Source organism: Melopsittacus undulatus, chromosome 3 (genome assembly GCF_012275295.1).
Source record: "Melopsittacus undulatus isolate bMelUnd1 chromosome 3, bMelUnd1.mat.Z, whole genome shotgun sequence".
Classification (NCBI taxonomy): Eukaryota; Metazoa; Chordata; class Aves; order Psittaciformes; family Psittaculidae; genus Melopsittacus; species Melopsittacus undulatus.
In genome coordinates this window covers 17,493,779-17,513,352 of record NC_047529.1, presented here as the reverse complement: position 1 = coordinate 17,513,352, position 19,574 = coordinate 17,493,779, and positions in this window count along the sequence as shown.

The window sequence follows — 19,574 nt, the reverse complement described above, 5'->3', positions numbered from 1 at the left end:
TTCTCCTGTGGAGAAGCTTCTTCATAGTCATATTCTGTAGCAGAGTTGTTCTGAGTCAAATGAGAAGATAATTATTTTCCTTTTCATTCTATTTCTTCCTGCATTTTAGATTAAAGATTTTTTTTTCTATTTTATAGAGAAATACCTTTGGTTTAACTGCTACACTACCCAAAAATGGATGGATTAATTATAGTATACCTATAGTTATGATATAAATAGTATATATAAACTGAGTTTATATGCATACACTTACCTCACTAGTGTAAATTTTGACTTGATCTTGTAGCATTAACCTTATAGCAGGGTAGCAGCTCAGACTGTGAAGTACTTTCTCTTGATTTGCAAGTAGAAAGTTATGCAAGAAGAAAATTAATCTGCATCATTCAAGAACTGTGGTTCTTTATACTGAATCCTCTGGCCTATTTCCTCGTACTGGCTCAGAGCTTCCTCTTTGTATATAGGCTAGATTCTGGCTTGAGGCATGGCACAGCTGATCAAGGACTGTGCAGAAGCTGTATATCCTTTTGATTAGCTCAGGCAGGTGTTGCAAGACATTTGCCTTTGCCTTCCAGTACTTCCTTTATTTTGCTCTCATTTGTGTGTGTTCATAGAATAGTTATGGTTGTTAAGGACCTTAAGATCATGTAGTTCCAACCCCCCTGTTCATGAGGCAACACACTTTGAAACTCTGGTTTTGGAAGAACACTACCATCTGTCCAGCACCCACACTTATTTGTTATTAAACAACTTGAAAATATGATGGTAAAGAAGCTTCAGTTCTTCACCAGTTTCCCCCAAGTTAGCTGAGGGAAAAGACAACACAAGATCTGAACAGAGCAGGTAGTAGTTGCAAAGGTTGTTTGGATCTGCCTTTTCCTACTGGTTAAGCTGATGCCTGTGTCAAGACAAGCTTTCTTCAAATGACACCATTTAGCTGGACAGATACCACCAAAATTATGTAATTATCTGTGTTCTGACTTCTAGTCAAGCATATTTGCTACTGAAGCTACAGGACTGGTGTGTCATGAGCAACATGAAATCCATCTCCAAGTCTTTCTTCTCTTGCTTCAGTCACTCTCAGCTTTTGCCTAAGAAGTGAAGATATTTGATAGAGAAAAAAAAATGAGATATGTAACATTAAAGAACCTATCATTGAGAGTGTTTTATATTTAATTACAGCTTTGATTCCTGTTTGAGAATAGCTATAAGGCATCTATTGTTTGCAGTCACCTCTGTCTCATTAACAGCAGGAAAACTTTCTCTTTTCCTTTTCTTCTTTTCTTTCACTGTCAGTGTTTGCTACTGGGAAATAAACAGTCGATGAAGTCTGAAAGTTTGGTGTATAGAAGATGTTTATTTTAATTCAGGTATATCTTCAACCAGAATTTACTTTCCAAAGGCATAATTTCTTATCAAGAAATTAACTAAAATTTTTTATTCTTCTAGAGAGAAGCTAGCACTCTTCCAACCAGTTTAACAATCAGAAAACTTGCCGTCCCACCCCCACAACAGATACTTTATTTATTAAACAGACAACACATCAATTATGCATAGCAGGTTTACTTATGTCAACTATTTTGTTGCACAGGAAGATATATACAATGGTGGAAGGATCACAGAAAGTATGAGAGTTAGGAAAATTAATTCATTTACTGGAAAGGGTTAAAAGACAATGAGATATTAATTCGATAATAATTGTGATGCCTACAAGTATGATAAAAAATATACTAACAGATTAACGTTTAACATGTTTGTGAGAGAGATATACATTTAAGAGAACAGTGATGCACAGGCACAGAAATATGTGATGCAGATATATATATGTATATATATATATGGTTATATATATATATATATATATAAAACCACAGATAATAAAGTATCTGGAAATGCCCCTGTGAATATTTTCCATGTAAAATAAGTAATTTATTTTCATTTTAAGAAAATGATATGGTCAACTATAAATATACATAATTATAATTATAAACACATAATTAGAAGCTATAACGAGCTAAGCATCAAGAACCCACATCTGCTCCCCAAGTTATTGTTTGCTGCTAGGATTCTCCCCTTCTGTATATTACTAAACAAAAAAGGCCAGGGCCTGTTCTCTGTCCTTGATACCAGCTGGGAGGAGACAGCTTGCATCCATATGCTTAAATACTCTTCCTTCTGAAAACAGAGTGGCTGCATCCCACCTGCTCCTTGGAAATGGCTCCTTATATTGTGCTAATCCCTGAACAGTGTTCAGACACTGTCTGCATGGGTGCTATCTAACAAGGACCAAAGCCATGTCTGGGAGCATTTAGACAAGTCAGGGTAATCACAGTACTGTACCCAGGACTCTTTCCTTGTTCCTCCTGCCAGGAGGGACTGCTAGATAAATAGGGCTTGAAAAGTAAGAACTGGATTGAAGGATCAGGTCAGAAAGATCTGTTCATATGTACAGGGAATGAAGGAAGCCGCTGTGTAAACATGAATCTTAGCTAAGCAACATGGAGAAAAGGGAGAGAAGATAGGGCCACTAGAGATCCCAGAGTTAACACTAGAGCCCTGAAATACATTCTAGCTCACAAACATCTTCAAAATTTTGTAAATGGGATATGTAATTTTCTCTTGTCCCCTTTCTCAAGCCAACGCATAGAGAAATATACATTGTACATTCTATATCATACATCAGGGCAGGAGAATTAGAGATGAATCACGACATCAACACTTATTCTAGACTAGTGAAGAAAATATGTCCTCTCAAGTGGTTTCTGCCACATCAGATGGTTGGTAGATGCACCCTCCAGCCTGTTCCTCTTTTGTGACCCCAAAAAACAGTGAACTGAAAAATGTCATTCTATTTGTCCTCACCTTCCTTTTCCTATACTGACATTGATATATTCTCAGCCCTATCTTTCAACATGCTGTACTATGAATAGGTATATTAAGAGTCAAATAGTGCATCTATATAAGTTATAAAGATTTCTGCTCATCCCAAGGAGCAGGCATGGGAACCTCATAGTGGTTTCGCTTCTTTTCTTGTACAAAAGCAGAACTGACTGACATATTTTGACTGACTTACACCTTTATCAGAACTCTGTCATAATGTGTCTCTGTGTTTTCTTGAGGGAGGTTTAGCTATCCCTTCTCTTTGGATGTCTATTAAGAGTGTCCTTCCTGGGTCTCTCTTTGTGGAAATTGCATCTGTGGGTTACTTTGCCCTACTTTGCAGCTACAAGAGAAGCAATCCCAGTTACCCATAAATAAAAGGAAAAACAAGAAATGTTAAGCTGCTGTTCACTGTGCCTTAGCTAGACCTTTCCTTGCAAAGGGGCAATGGGAATACTTATTTTTCCAGTGTTACACTGTCAGGAGGAACACTCAGGCAGAACACAATGCTGTGCTGCTTATAAAAGACTTTATTCACAGATGAGGGTTGTGGGTTTTTTCTTTTCTTCTTTTCTTCTTTTTTCCTTTAAAAAAATGTATTTAAGGTCTTATTATGCCCTGCTATGGTGCAGCAAAGCCCCACAAAGAATTACAGCCATAATCATCTGAAGCACTCAAAGTATCCACATAGTATATGCTAAGTAAGGCAGGATAAATCCAGCAGGGTTCAGTTAACAAAGGACTCAGTGGATTAGGTTCAATACTTGCTTCACAGGGGTTGGAAAGTGAACAAACACCTGTCACTTTCTTTGGAAACTCAAAACAGAAATAAAAATGAATAGAAAAAGTAACCTGCTCTCTAAATGTCTCCTTCTCCATACCACACTTTTCCCTCCATTTTTTTCTGAAAACTCCCTTAAAACAATTCTTATTTGTATTGCTGCACCCCACACAGTCACTTACTTTTTTTGCTTTTGGGATGGAATAGGAGGAAGGTGATACAATGCAGAATCTATAAAGGCAGTAAAGTGCATGGAAGACACTCCTCCAGCTCCTCAGCCATGCAGGCAACTTCACTTTTATTTGCCTCCCATGTTTGGTGGTACAAATAAAAGTGAGGAAAACATGACTTCCAACCTCTGTTCTATTAAGTTTGAACTCAGAAACTAGACAGCTTTCCAGTTGTATGTGAAAAATGCCAGCGAATGCTATAATAACAAATATTAAGCTGATAAGGCTGCAGGGACTGAAGAAGGCACTGTTTATTGGTGTCTCTTAGAAAAATCTTGAGAAGGACAGAGGCAGGGAGGCTCTATTTACGTACGTCATTGCATCATTTTGGGATTTTTTTTTGGTCTTTTTTGTTAATTTGTATTACATTTCTTAGATGGGAGTTAGGAAATATTCTTTTAATATCTGACAAGGGACATCAAAACATTTCTAATGATGCTTTTACTCTGGGGATGGCTGGGCAGTGAAGCTGGCCACACAAAAATGAAGGGCTTCTTGCTATGTGGATAGAACTCCTTTCTGACTGAATATTTCCTTTCTTAAGTGGCAAACCTGAACTGGGAAGCAAGAAAAAAAAGGTAACAGAGTGCTCAGCTGTAACTCAAGGGTCTAGTGTTGCATTAATCCATTTCCTGTGCTCGACAACACTTCAACACAAGTTTCATATTGCTCAACAAAGCTGGAGAAGAAGCATTGTTTTCTATGAAAGTTTTAAGCATTTTGAGCATTTCAACATGTTTTCCCATTTATTCCAATGAAAATAATCAACATTTACTCCATCCCAAGAATCTTTAAGTATGTGAGAACAAATAAGTAAACCCAAAGAAGCAGGATTTCAAAAGAAAATAGGCTGCTTTTCCCTAGGAGCATACATGAAAAACAAGTATATCTCCATCCAGACTTACTCTTTTTCTTCTACTCTTTGAGGCAGTTCACTGTGGGCTTGGGAACACACATTCCCAGAGCTTCAAATACTCTTTCACTGATAAGGGTCTCCAAGCTCACAGATCTGCTTAAAGTGCTGCTACTAAAGATCTGGAAGATTAACCCAATTCTGAAGTTGAAGACTGCCTGTTACAAAACCCTCTCAAAGGATATAGGAGATATTTGAAACAAAATTTTTGTTAGTGGGAAGAGCAGAGAAACTTAAATGAATAAAGCCAGACAGTAATTCCACCTTTAATTCAACTACCACTTTTAAATCTCCTCTGATTACAGATAATTCCAGCCTTTTAAACATCAAAGTCTTGCTGGGTGCTTGATTGGTTTTTAAATTCTGATTTTATACTCTACTAAACTATACACCATGAAAAAACATAAGGAATAAATCAGTATGTGCCACACTGAAGAATACTATTTCAGTTAACAGCTGGGGATGAGATTTCCTTAGATTTCTTCTTTTTCAAAGATCTATCTAGTGAAATCAACAACAGAAGACACAGTTTTAAATCAAGGACTTGCCACAGTAAAAAAATTTTGAGGGAGGCATACTGTGAAGAGTATTTTGGGGTGCTTTCTATGACAGACTTTAAAGACATTTCCAAGATGGGGTGCTTACAATCCCCTGAAAATGAGGACCTGTAGAGATGTCACAACTTGAAACATCCAAAAGCTCTAGCTATGCTTGAAAATCTCAGCTATGACTGTAGCATCCTGTCATTCTAATATGTGTATGATTTTGAGGGGTTTTGGGGAAAAGAATTAGTTTTAATTCCAGCACTTTGCTATACCATTTTCATTACCTTGCTGTACAATATTTTTAATATTTTCAAGCTTTTCCCTTTTTCTTTATAGCAAAAGTTTTAGGAAGTTTATATAAATTAATAAAATCCTAAGCTCTATGAAGCCAATCGTGCTTTGAACATGCTTTTATTGATCTTTCAGGTAAATCTACTGTGAATGTTAGGAGCCAAACCCAGATCATCAACTTCAAACAGAATTGGCGGTACCTATAGAGAGTTTTCCCTACCAGACAAGCTTTCACTAAAGCCAGCAGAGCAGAGGTGAGAACAAAAAACTTACTTAATTAACATTTCAGATGTATTGCAGGTTGAGTGATTTAAGGTAGCTTAAACTATCCCTGTTGTATTGTGGAAGATGTCATTCTTACAGGATATAGATCTCAGTCGTACACTAATAATTAGGTATGTTAAAATGGAGGGAACAATTTAACTTACATATGCTTCTTTTTTTCTTTTCATTTTTTTTTCCTCTCTTTGCCTCTTTGGGAAAGTGCAGCTTCTTTTCCCCAGTTCCCCAAAGCAAGAATAGTTGGAAAGTTGTAGAAGGTTTTTGTAATTTTCTAGGATTATTTTTCATTATTGTGAGAGAGAGGGAAAGAAAGACTCCTGACTGCTGTTTTGTGAAAAACATTCCCTAAAGTCTTCATCCATAACCCACTGAAGTCAATTGCTTCTGAAGGCTTTCAGATCAAACCTTAGAAGGACAAACTGGAAAATTAAGTTCTTGAGTGATTCTTTTTTTCTTGTTTTTTTCCTTCCCACCCCCTATGATTTTGTTTCTAGATGGTGAAGAAAATTCAGAGGGACAGATTCAGAAACACTGTCCCACTGTGAGGGTGGCAGCTCTTGAATATGACTGCTGAAAGCTGATTATTAGATGTACAGCTGAGACATCTGTAAGTGCTCTCTTCTTCTATTTAGTTATGGGGTATTAAGGAAATGACTTTTAGTGTGTTAATCTGAAAAGTAAATCAACCTTGTTATATATTTTATGAACACTTATCAGTAACAGAGTCCACCATATCTCTGAATTCTCTCTGTAAAATATATTACAGTAATCAAACCCAAATGGACTTCATGGAGAGGGTGGGGTTTTTTTTTCAATACTGGGCTCAAAACTCCAGAAAATGGAAGGCTTAGTTAGAATGTGGATAGCTGACAGAGATTTGTGGGGTATCACAATATTACTAGGATTCTTGAAGGTTCACCTGAATGATCAGCAAATTTTCCAAATCCAATTAACCAAAGGGACCATTTCCTATGTAATAAAAATGACAAGTGTGATAACAACTATTTCACAGCTTGAACTATCACTTAAACTAAGGATGAGTGAGCCAGCTTGACTATAAAGAAAAATAAATGGCCATGCTTGCCATTTACACTATACTCACTTCATCCCATGCTGGAAACATAGTTGAGCAATTTCTGTTATTGTTCAATTATTGCAGTGTAGCAATTGGTACCTAAAAATAATTTATGTTCAGAGTGACAGAGTGATATGAAATATCCATAGCGTAAACGAGACTTAAAATAGTCTGAAATAAATACAGATCTGAATAGTTGATTTTTTTTTTTAATGATGAGAGCTGCACCTGGTTATAAAAAGTCTACTTTATCTCACTGTGGTATGTATGTCTGTGCGTATGCACACAGAAGTGTACTCATTATCATACAATACCAACAAAGATCATTCAAGAACAGATTTCCATTATAGTGGAGGAGGAGACAGTTGTGGTTCAAATTGAAAGTTCAATCTGAACTTTCATAAAAGGTAGGAAGGGAAGGAATGGCAGATACGCACAAGATTGTCTGCAAGCTAAGGGTAGTCTCACTGTCTATCTGTTTTCATTTTAGATTCAATAGGGTGAACTGGAAAACATTGAATAAACAGAAATAAGTTAGTATGGAAGATGTGATAAGCACCTAGCAAAGAAGAATTAAAAGGGTCATTGACTTCCACCTGTGTGTGAAGCTAGAAGAGAGAGGTTCTATCACTCCAGACAGAAAAACAGACACAAAAGTAAAGGAAAACTCCTTATTATGTTTAGAAATAACACTGTGGCTTCTAAAGCTCAAACACTATCTTCTTTGCCTTCTGTAACAGCAAGGTAGGTAATATTTTCTATGGCAAACTTACTGAGATTCCCAGAAACTATTTCAGAGCAAGAGATCATATATAAAGCAAGGAAAAAAATTGTCCTTGTGTATCTCAGGAAATCGTTAAAATAAAGGAGGGGGGAACCTAGAAGAAAAAGCTGCCTCTTCAGTTCAAGGTAACAACCAACCAGGAATCCTGAAACATCTCTCATTGTATGGCAGAAACCTTGACAGCAAAAATGCAGTTTCTCTACAAATTCTGAGAGACAAGTTAAATGACAGGAAATGCCTGATTTGTAAAGTCTGACACTCGATTCTGAATGTTGGTAATTATGACAAAGATGAACAGAAATGATGTTCCTGCAGCAAGCTCAACTGTGAACTGCCAGCTGTGTACCAGTAATGAGAAAGATGTATTTTAACACTGGGAATGTATGCATGTGATGTGGGTAAGAGCAAAGATCCAGCATTTTTAGTGTTATTTCTCATGGCGGTTTTCCCCTGTGAAAATGTGGAGGAGCCACTGAAGAAGGGGCTCATCTTGGATTTGCCTGTACATTAAAGCACGGAAATCTCACTGGGGAGTGAGGGAAGTATAGCCCAGATTACATCCAGAAAATGTCATCGGTAAAAGCTGAGAGTTTATCAAATTGAGATTTCATAAAGATGTTGGTTTTCACTGGTCTTTTACAATATCCTGTTTTAGAGAACAGTTGCTGTAATCACACTTGCAATGGAAATATGATAGGTAACACTGAGATTTGGAGGATGACACTGGTTTTAACTTGTTCAAGGAAGCATCAGTCACACAGAAATTAAAATTCCTAAGTTAAAAAATCTTAACAAAAAAACCCAAAGAAGAGAAGAGAAAAGAAAAAAAAGAAAAGGAAAATAAGAAAAAGAAAAGAAAAAGGAAAGGGAAGGGAAGGGAAGGGAAGAAAAGAAAAAAGAAGAAAAGAAAAGAAAAGAAAAGAAAAGAAAAGAAAAGAAAAGAAAAGAAAAGAAAAGAAAAGAAAAGAAAAGAAAAGAAAAGAAAAGAAAAGAAAAGAAAAGAAAAGAAAAGAAAAGAAAAGAAAAGAAAAGAAAAGAAAAGAAAAGAAAAGAAAAGAAAAGAAAAGAAAAGAAAAGAAAAGAAAAGAAAAGAAAAGAAAAGAAAAGAAAAGAAAAGAAAAGAAAAGAAAAGAAAAGAAGGAAACCCTAACAATCTGGAGACAGGGCAATCGAATAAAACAGAAGGGAAAATGTCCAGCTTCCCAAGGAAGCACTGGTTTTATTAGGTATCACAAGTATTAGGTATCACAGGCTGCTATAAACAGCATTCCTTTTCCTGCAAGAGCCATGGACCAAAAGACTGCAGGTTCAAAATGTCGCTGCAAAAGTCACTAGCAGGATCAGGGCCCTGTCTCATTACCTTTAGAAAAATATCTAGTTCTATGGAGACACTGAAAATGTAACAAAATAAAGTATCTCTTGATGCCACTTTTAACAGTAAATGACACTATTATGCTTCAAGATAGACACGGGCCCCCAAGTTAACTTTATTTCAGAGATTAATTACTGAGAAGAGTGCTACAAACATGTTTTACTTCAAGCAGAAATTAAGGTGACAGTACTCATGGGACTGATGCAAGATAAAAGGAACTGTGTTGCAACACTAAAGTTAAAGCTTACTCTTGTAATTTCACATTCTTTGTGTTACAAAGAAAAAGAAAAGAAAACCAACAAAAACCCTTCAGACCAATTTAGATTGTACTGTTCACATCGACCTGAGTATGTTTAAACAACTGCATATGTAAAGCCCTCCCCAATCCAGACTAGCACAAAACATGGTATACTCGAAAAGGAGAATCAATCATTAGTCCATGCTATAAGCAGCATGTCAACATCTCATGAGAAAAAGATATAAAGCCCCAAATTCACATATTCAGGAGACAACCTTTTGAAAAACAGCCATTTGAAACTGCCAACAAACTGAAGACAAAATGAGATTTGATAGAGGTGACAGAGCCTACATCAGATAATCTCTTTATTTGTCACAGCGAGCAAAAGATACAGTGTTCAGTCTGACATACTCACTCATGACCTTTATTCTGCCAAGGCAAATGAAAAAGAGGACAGTGAATGGAATTTTGCATCCTGGAACTCTTGCTCAGGAAGCATGTAAACAGTGATTTGAATAGAAAATGTAAAATCTGAGCACTGAGACTTCTTACAGAGTTGTCAGTTCTCCACCATTTGACGTGTGTTGTATTTAGACAGAGGTTCAGTCATCAGCTCACAGAGAGGCATACAGAAAACAAAAAGCCCACCACGTCCGGATGACTCTTTGGTATGACATAGCAGCTGGGTGACATCAGGCACTACAATCCTCATTTCTCTATCCTCCTCACTCCTTTCCTCCTACTATCTGAAACTTTAGTGGAAAGTGTTACTGAAAATGATCCCACTTAGTCCATACAGGGCTGCCATAGAAAGAAGTGAGAGAGAATACTGGGGAGGTGGAAAAGCTCCATTTCAAAATGGTTATCAAGATGCCCTGTTTTTTGCATAAGCCATAGTGCCTGATGCTGATACAGACAGTTGTTCAGTTTTAATTGTTCCATTTTTCACAAAATGTGAATATTTCTTTGGAAATATAATGCTGTAATCCACTAAAGATCAACATTTGGCCAGTACGAGTAGGGGAAATGAACAGTTTAGGAAAACAGTGGCAGCCATCCCTAAGACCAGTTTCACTACAGAAAAAGGTCCTAGCAATGATTGCTCTTTAATATAATTAGCCATTGACCAAGCACTGCAAGGCAATTTGTGCATACACAGAATATGACAGTGGCAGGCAAAGGCAAGGACTAAAAAAAATTTGGCTGTGCCTCTACTGCTTGATCACTCCTACTACTTAAATGATATCACAGTTTCTGGTGTAGTTTTGGTTCCAGCTAGTACTCAGTAGCTCCTCTATTTTTGTAAGTTAAAAAAAGGGCTCAGACACAGTTTTTTCTGGCTCTCCCACATCCTCCCAAAAAACTCCTGGCCACTGATCCAAAATCAATTCCTAACATTCAGAAGTATTTTTATCTGTATTTTGTCTTTTAATTCAAATTTTATTTTTTTATTCTGGTCTAAGTTTTGCTATATTTAGTCCCTTACTGTGTTATTACTGAGGTTTCATAATGCCTGATTTTCTTTGGGCTTCGAGTCCCCTTTTTACTCACTTTCAAACATTATACAGCTAATAAGATTCAGCTCAATAGGGCTAGAAGTTAAAGAATTTGAAGCTGCAGTGAGCTTTGCCCTGTATATTTGCTGCCCACTTGATCATGACCTGGGATAACTATGACTGACTCAGGTGCCTTCTTCCCTCCTGTGTGTTGAGATGTGGATTCACAAGTACATCCCTATATGAGGTGGCTCATCACCTCAAGTCTGTGTTCATCCCATGACAAATACAGAAACAAATTCATATCGTTTCAGAAACAGCCCTCTCCTTAGCTTCTTCTCCCCAAATGGTCAAATAATACCAATGAGAGAAACTGTAACAGAGCGATTAAGGGAGAAAACACTACAAGTAAAAGGAGAAGCAATTCCAGGATGAAGAATATTTCTGCTCAGTTCACTCGTTTTTTATATCTCAAAATATTTATGATCTGTATGCATTCTCTTATTCAGCTTTTTATCCATAGCATTTATCACTTGAGTAATTTCTGTTATTTGATTCCTTGTTTATGTCTTCCTCTCAGTGAAGGCAGACCAAGCCATTCTCAAGCCAGACAGTGCCCTTGGAGTAGACTCTGAAGTATGTCTTTGTCTGTTACATAGGGACATATGTTTTTCCATTTGAGTCCAAATGAGTTAGACATATCTCAAAATTCTCACATCTTCACCAAAAACTTACAGTCCCAATATGCTTTGGGTTAGATGTTTCTTTTCTTTGTACTGTTAAGAAAAGTGAAGCTTTCTGATATCAATCAGATGCAAATTGTCAACTTACTGAAAATATTTTGAACATATTTATTTATATATAGAAACCACAGAGATTTTCAGATGTTTTATGGCCAGTCCCTCTTTGTTCCTATTTAAGATATGGAAACAGATTATTTAAACTTCTTTTAGTTTTCTATATTGTTGCCTGACTGAGATTGTTGATGCTTTTAGGATTTCCTTTGTAAGGTTATTCAATTCTGCCCAGTTCCATTCTGTTACTCACCCTGATAAATATCTTACTCTGTGAATACAGTAGATATGGGGTTTTTTTTCACTGAATTATATGAGGTTTGTGACTGATGTGAGTATGGAAAAAGGCTAGTTGTGTTTGCCTGCACTACAGTAAACTGTTCGCTGCAGATCTACTTGAGTTAACAATGTCTGCTAGGATGCAAAGTGATAATATTATAATCCTGGCGGTAGAAGAGAAAGCACAGTCTGAAAAATCTACCCAGAATTCAGTATTTGGGTGGTTAACCTGTACAACTGATAGCAATAAGCAAACTATTTTGGGAATATGGATTTGGATTTTAGTCACAACATGATGTACATCTTTGGCAAACACTGCCTTAGCTCCCTAAAGGCAATACTTGATTTAGGAATGTCATGGATTGAACCCCTGGATATGAAAATGCTTTAATTTTGATGGTTTTGGTCAAATTACGTCCCATCTCAAAATCTGTTACCTGTCTAGGTTCAAACCAATAACCTGTGGGCAAAAAGCTTCATCCTATTACTAATGTCTTGATTCATTATTTGACAGAATAGAAGTTTTGAGATGCTGCCTGGTAGAATATGTACCAAAAAGGCCAATAATGTTACTGACACTTTTCTTTTGATGCCATCAGTCCATTTGTATCCCTGCTGCCCTAAGATGCTGCCCATGCAGGGACTAAGAAACTTTGTGGGACGTTCAGTGCCCTCTTATCTCCTAGAATTTGCAGCTGGGATCCAATTCACCAAACAATGCACATTTATTGACAGGCAGTCTGACAGCTTTTTAAAACTGCTTGGCAGCTTGTTTGTAGCAACATGTTGTCATGTTCAGTATTATCACTTTTCTTTTAGATTTGTGTGATACTAAAAGGTCAAACCTCCAAGGCATCAATATGTGGTGCAATGCAGGACTAGCCCTAAGACACCCAGGAAAATACACCTTAGGGTTTCATTGATTTCTCTTCTAAAAAAATTATAGTTACTAACTTTTCAGCCCTGTCAAGGACAAGTATCTTAACAGCTGTTTCCCAAACAGTAGCTTTAAGTTGATTTTTTTTCCCTTTACCTTAAGCTTGCAGGTGTCTAAGGCAACTAAGCTGAACAGCATTCACAAAACTCTTCAGACATCTGTGAAATGCTATTCAGACCGCTTTCTAGGAAACTTAAGAGAGAGTAAGGCACCTTTCTTGGAGTGTGATGTGATAGTCAAACTATCTGCTCTTCAGGAATACAATTGATCGTAGTCAGTGGGGAGTATCAGAGTGCTTAAGTTCAGAACCTGCAGTAGGTTATAGATGCAGCTCTTCTCTGTTGACAGTGCAGGACTCAGAGCCTGTCAGTAATCCAAATTGAGACACTGTAAGAGACAACAAAATATTTTGTGAGTGGAACTAGTTTTTAGTCTTGCTGGTTTTACACTGTGGTCAAGAAATTTGATGTATAGAGAGGACTAAAACCTAGAGTTCATAGCTTCTTATTAATTCTTATGTAAATTAAATGTGCTAGTTTTGGACATTTGCAGACTTTTACAAATTGTCGTTCAGGGAACAAAATATTAAAAGCAATTTTGATCATATATGTTGTCCAGAACTGAGCCCTTGGTAATGCTTGTAACATTGAACAAAACTGTCAGGATTGTGCAGTGAAGAGACTCTCATGCTGGAAGTAGCAGAGAGAGGCTGAATTCTGCATGGGCTTTCAGAAGTTGTAACCTCTAATAACCTCAGTAGTAAGCAGCCAAGACAGTACAAAATAAATTTGATTCAGTTAAAAATGAAAATAAATAAATAAATAAATAAATGAAGCTGCCATCTACTCCTTGCTTTTGTGCCTGCTGTCCTTCAGAGTTACGTCAGCAGCAATAACTGGTCCCACTACATGCTGTGTCCAGAAGAGGAGAAACAACTGGAGGGTCCCAGCAGCAGCTGGCAACTAACAGTGACTGAATTCCAGATGGATCCAAAAAAACCTAGTGATACCTCCTGGGAAACTTTGAAAAACATCTTACTTTGCAACGATCCTGTTCACATCACACTCATTTTAAATATTTCTTTTCCTTTGTTCTTGGCACAGAAGGAACAGATGAACTCTTGAGAAATAATTCCATTTTGAGAGACAAGCCCCTGCTAATCAAGGCAGAAAGAAGCAGCAGGACAGAGAGAATTGCCCCTCTGCTGTGATTTCAGACATCAGATGTTCATTTGTGCTGTTTGCTTGTGTAGTTTCTGTAGCTAAATATTTCTTAAAGGATTTTATTATAGCCACAGGATAAGATAGATTTAAAAAATCCTCAGCAACAATCAACTTGGTCTAGTCCCCACATCACAGCAGGGCTAGATTAGATCTGGTAGCTTGGGTCCTTGGTCAGTGATGTTTGAATATCTCTAAGGATGGAGATTTCAGTCTTTCTGGGCCCTTGTTCCAATGTTTGACCTCTTGCATTGTAGAAAAATATTCCTAACTCCTAGCTTCAGTTTCTCTTGTTGCCTCTCACTCTATCAACTATTCATGCCCAAAAAATCTAGATTATTTTCTCTGTGCCCTTTGGAGGCAACAAGGTTTCCTCTTAATCCTCTCTTCGTATGGTTGAACAAACCTTGTTGTCCTTGTATATCATGTAGTCTAAGCCCCTAACGATCCTCATGGATCTCTCTTGCACTTGCTCCAGTATATCAATGCCTGTCTTGTAGTGAGGAGCACAGAGCTGGATACTGTTTCCTTGTGAACCCACATCTGAAGTATTTTCAGTTTTCTCAGCCTGCTCCCTTCCCTTGAGCTGAGATAGCCCACCATGCAGGTCACTGAAAGAACATCCTTGGGTGGACTCATACTCAACTAGCAAGGACCAACTGTTACATGAGGGAGGACAAGCCAGGAGTTAAGGGTGACCCCTGCACAGGCAGTATCCCCACTGAAAGAGTATAATTCTGAATGTGTCAGGTAGTGCTCAGGTTGGAAATGGGATCAGTGAACAGCCCCACACTCAGCGAGGGAATGAACCACATCCATAGTCTCTAGGTAGTCCAGTCAGGAAGCACATGTGACAAGTCAAGAGACAAAGCTGAAGAGAAGACTATAATATAAGCCCAAAGTCCATCCAGGAGGTAGGGTCATAGGCAAACTAGAGACCAGCATACCTACCACTTTGTTCAAACAGGGACTGAACCGCAGGTCTGAGCTCAAATGGTGTTATTATGGTGTGGGTTCCAGGTGAGGGTGGTGTGGGCCATTAAGGCCTACCATAAAATCACAGAATCATAATATCAGGTTTAATGGGATCTCAGGGGTCATTGGTTACACCCTTTCTAGGCAAAACATGACCCAGACTAGATGTCCCAGTACCTTGTTGTCCTGGGTTCAGCAGTAGCAGTCATTTTTTCTCCTTCTTGGTAGTGGTGCAGTGCTGTTTTTTGACTTTCAGGCTGGGAACGTTGCTGATAGCAAGCATGTTTTGAGTTACTGCTCAAATGATTGGTTTGTCCAAGGACTTTCTGCCAGGGAGGAGGGGAGGCCGGGAGGAAGCAGAGACAGGACATCTGACCCAGGCTAGCCAAAGAGGTATTCCATAACACAGCACATCATGCCCAGGATGTAAACAAGAATTGGAAGGGCTAGGACTCTGGGGGTTGGTGGAGGTATCGGTCGGTGCTTGGTCGGGCAGGGTGGGGTGAGTTATGGGTCGGTGGCTGGTGAGATGTTGTATTCTCTTCACTTGTTATTTGCTTTATCATTATTAGTAGTAGCAGTAGTGATTTATGTTATACCTTAGTTATTAAACTTCTTATCTCAACCCGTGGGAGCTACATTCTTTGGATTCTCCTCCCCAACTCTCCGGGAGCTGGGGGAGAAAGCGGGGGAGTGAGTGAACAAGTTGTGCAGCTTGGTTCAAACCACGACACTTGTCCAGCTGAATCTTAAAAGTGACCAACATTGTGGAGTTCTTCACTTCCCTGGGGACATTATTCCCATGTTTGATTGTTCCAATTGTGAAAAATTTTCCTCTAGTGTCAAATCAGAATGTCATGGGTACCAGCAGTAGCTTGTACCCACCACCCCTCATTTTTACCTTGTGACTCCTTGTCAAAAGGACGTCTCCATCTTCTTCATAGCCACCCTTTAAATACTGGAACATGATCATAAGTACCCACATTACCCTGATATAGAGATCTTTCTGAAAAGAAGCCCTGCAACCAATGTATTGCTTGTTTCTCCTTTTAATTTTCTTAACCTTTGAAAAGCAAAGCTCCTATCTGTCTGGAAACAAACCTGGCCCTGGAGGTGTAAGCAGTCTTTACTCACAGTGTCCTGCTAACTGAAATGTAGCAATGATCTCAAAGGATCTTGGAGAAAGCTGGGAAGGATAGTTCATACCCTATTCACGTACATTCTCGGGTTTCTCTTTCACAGCCAGACTCATGTCCTACTAAACCAACAAAATGCTCCTGACATGTTCAAAGTGCTTTCATTAAGAAAAATAACAATTCTGTGTCATGCTTCAGTTGCCTGAAGGGCTCAAGGAGTAGTTTTTTCCTAAGTACACCATTAACCAGATATATTTGGGGTTTGCTGGTATCTTTTTCTCAGCCTTCCTCAGACACATCAGTGATGATGTCACTCAGTACTCAAAGGTGGCACAGACAATTCATGTTCTTTCACAGTCAAAGCACTCAGTGGATTCAGGAACGAATCTTCCACTTAGGTTGGGCAGGCAAAGATCTGTATTTTGTGGCTGTGGTAGGTTGCCTTTCACTGCTAAGGTGCAATTAGGGTAGAATTTATCTTCAAATGTAAAGTGGAAAAAGCACATCCTATTGATTTCCATGGTTTGCAACCTTAGGTTTTGGTCATACCTTGGCTTCTCGGTTTCTGTGCCAATGACACAACTGACAAACCCTGACATTTAAACACTTTGCCTAACTCAAATAAGGGGCATGATATTGGGTAACACTGAGCGCCCAATGATAGACATAAGGTCAAAATTTAGTAAGATCCCTTGTGGTTTTACACTCTATGCAATGAAAACCATTAACTCATTTTGCAATATTGAGAGATGATGGCCTCTGGCATATTAATCCTTCAAATAACTCTGTCGTATAACCCCTTTGGCTATAAAGCCTTATACTTTTCCTCCAATACCATAGAACTGGAAAATGCACTTAGCCTGAAAGTTTCTAGATTAACTATGAAGGAAAAAAATATTCTACCTGTAGGACTGTTCCTGGTGTAATATGAAGTAGTCCTGCCAAGCTTGAATGAAATTTGTTAAAGTTTTATTTTTAATTAGTTTTATTTGAGAAAGCTTATGAGATACAATTATGGAATGTCTGAGGGCTTATCAATGCAAAGCCAGTTAGCTAATTAAAATCAACTGGGGAGGCGATCAGCATTTTAGAGGGCCCTCCATAGTTCCCATGCTGGTTTTATCTAAGAAATTAATTTGCTAGCCACAGAAATGGATAGAGAAGACAACACATTTAATAATTAGGCAGTTAAATGGGTGAGATGTCATGACTGTCATCACCCACTGAAAAGCACAACTCTTTAAATCATATACAGATAAATGCTGTAAAACAATAGTTAATTATTCTAAAGGAGAACTGGTAATAACTATCTTCCTTTAAGACATATGGTAGGAGCATTAACAGTAGGTTTCCTGTCAATTAGAAAAGTTTATTGTCATCTACTTTGGATAACATAGAATATCTCTGTGCTTAAATTGACTCTCCCCTTTTAGAAAAATAAAATACAAATTTAAAACCTTTATCTAAGTGTCCCTGAGACAGAATAGCCATCAAAATCACTGCTGCAAAGGTTAATTCCTCTCACTAAGTATATCAGTCTTTTGCTCAGCCTGAATTTGTCCAGCTTAAATTGTACTTTATATGGCTTGCATAAAGACTGATTTTGTGAGGATTCAGCGACACTGTTGTGTGACAGACAATCATGCCCAGCACATGTCAAGGTCTGTCATAATTATGTCATGTTATACCATAATACAATAGTAAATCTGTCTTGTTGTATCATTTTTGAAATTATTAACTGCAGCTATGACTGAACTATTTTATTTTTTGTAAACATGTGTCTCCTGTTTGAGCTGTAAAAAAAGTCTGACACTTTGACATCTAAAATATGAACAAAAAGCATATATTCACCACATTAATTGGAGAAAAAGTTGATCTCAGTATTCAGATAAATTAAACTAGATATTAAAAGCAACAGCTTCTCTATTAATTGTTGATATAATTTGTAATTTCCAGAGAAGTAAACAGTATACTGAAGTTATCGTACTTTTGAGAAGATGGACTCACATTTTTGATGACTCTTTTTTGGAAAGGCTTTATGTTGTGTTTGTATTTGGGGAGTCACAGTGAAAGAAAAGTATTTATTTTGAGTCAGAGAAAGAGCTGCTAAGCTCTGATGAAATATGCATTACAGTATATACTTTATATTCACTCTTTTTTTTTTGCTATTGTTGCTGTCAGGTTTTCCTGGAGCAAGGACACATCTAACAGAACCACAAAACAATAGACTGTTTCAGCAGTCAGAGTGCAGATGCCTTTGAAGAAAAGTCTGTAGGTAAGGTCTAGGTAATTTCACAAGATCACCTCTCTTTCCCTCTGTAATATCAAGTACGAAGGTGTACAGATCACTACTGGTAGCATGCTAGTGCCTCATGACCTGGCCTAGTGTCTCCTGTAGGTGCAGGAAAGGAGAGAATAAAGAATTGATGATTTTTGGATTCCACATCTGAGGGTCCACGTGAACAAGAAAGCCATCTGTAAGTTTTTCTCCAAGCTCTGTTTTGAGAAGAATATGAAGAACTAATAAACGTTTCTAATGCACATTCACTCCTTGGCTGGTGAAGTCCCATCAACACCTGTTGCAATATAAGCATTGGAGTTTAACCACTGTGTAACTACTATGAGAGTGTAGTGCCCACAGAAATAGCTCAACTGAGTGTAAAAGTTGATAGACTGCAGCCACCACTGGAGAGTTGCATAAAAAAGGGGACTAAAACGGTCCAGAGCCAGCTTCATTTTGCAGCCTATGGCAGAAGTCTTTTGGGGGCAGCAGAACAGAGATGAGGTATGGATTTGCTGACACTTCTTCCTTTGCCTAAACAGGTAAGTGCCAGCAGCTTAGAAAGTATGAGCTGCACAGACAGGGAGCTTTGCTTTTCCTCTGCACAGAAATTATGTAGTTCTTTCTGCTTTTGCTGTGGAGAACATTTCTGTATAGAGTCAGTGGCTGTTTGTACAGAAGATAAAAAACACTGAGAAACAATTGTCACCACTTTTGTCTCACTGTGGCAGGGTTAGGATTCAAGCTGATGAGGGCTCTTGTCTCCTTCATTATCTCAGAAATGTTTTTTGGGCTCATCCTTAGGGTTCCAAAATTCAGTTTACACTTCACTGGCAGGGGACTTTGAATTTATTCTGGAATGGGTTTTAGGACTTTGAGAGCTTCCTGGCACAATGAAAGCCACTTAGGCTACTTGGTGCTCCTAAACTATATATTTTAAACAGGCTTCTCAGAACAAGATGTAGACTGCAGTTCCTCAGTCAAAATCATTCTGTTGACATTATGTTTACCAGCTAGAGGCATCCTATAGATCCCATCAAATTTGCAAATCCTCTCTTTATATAACTG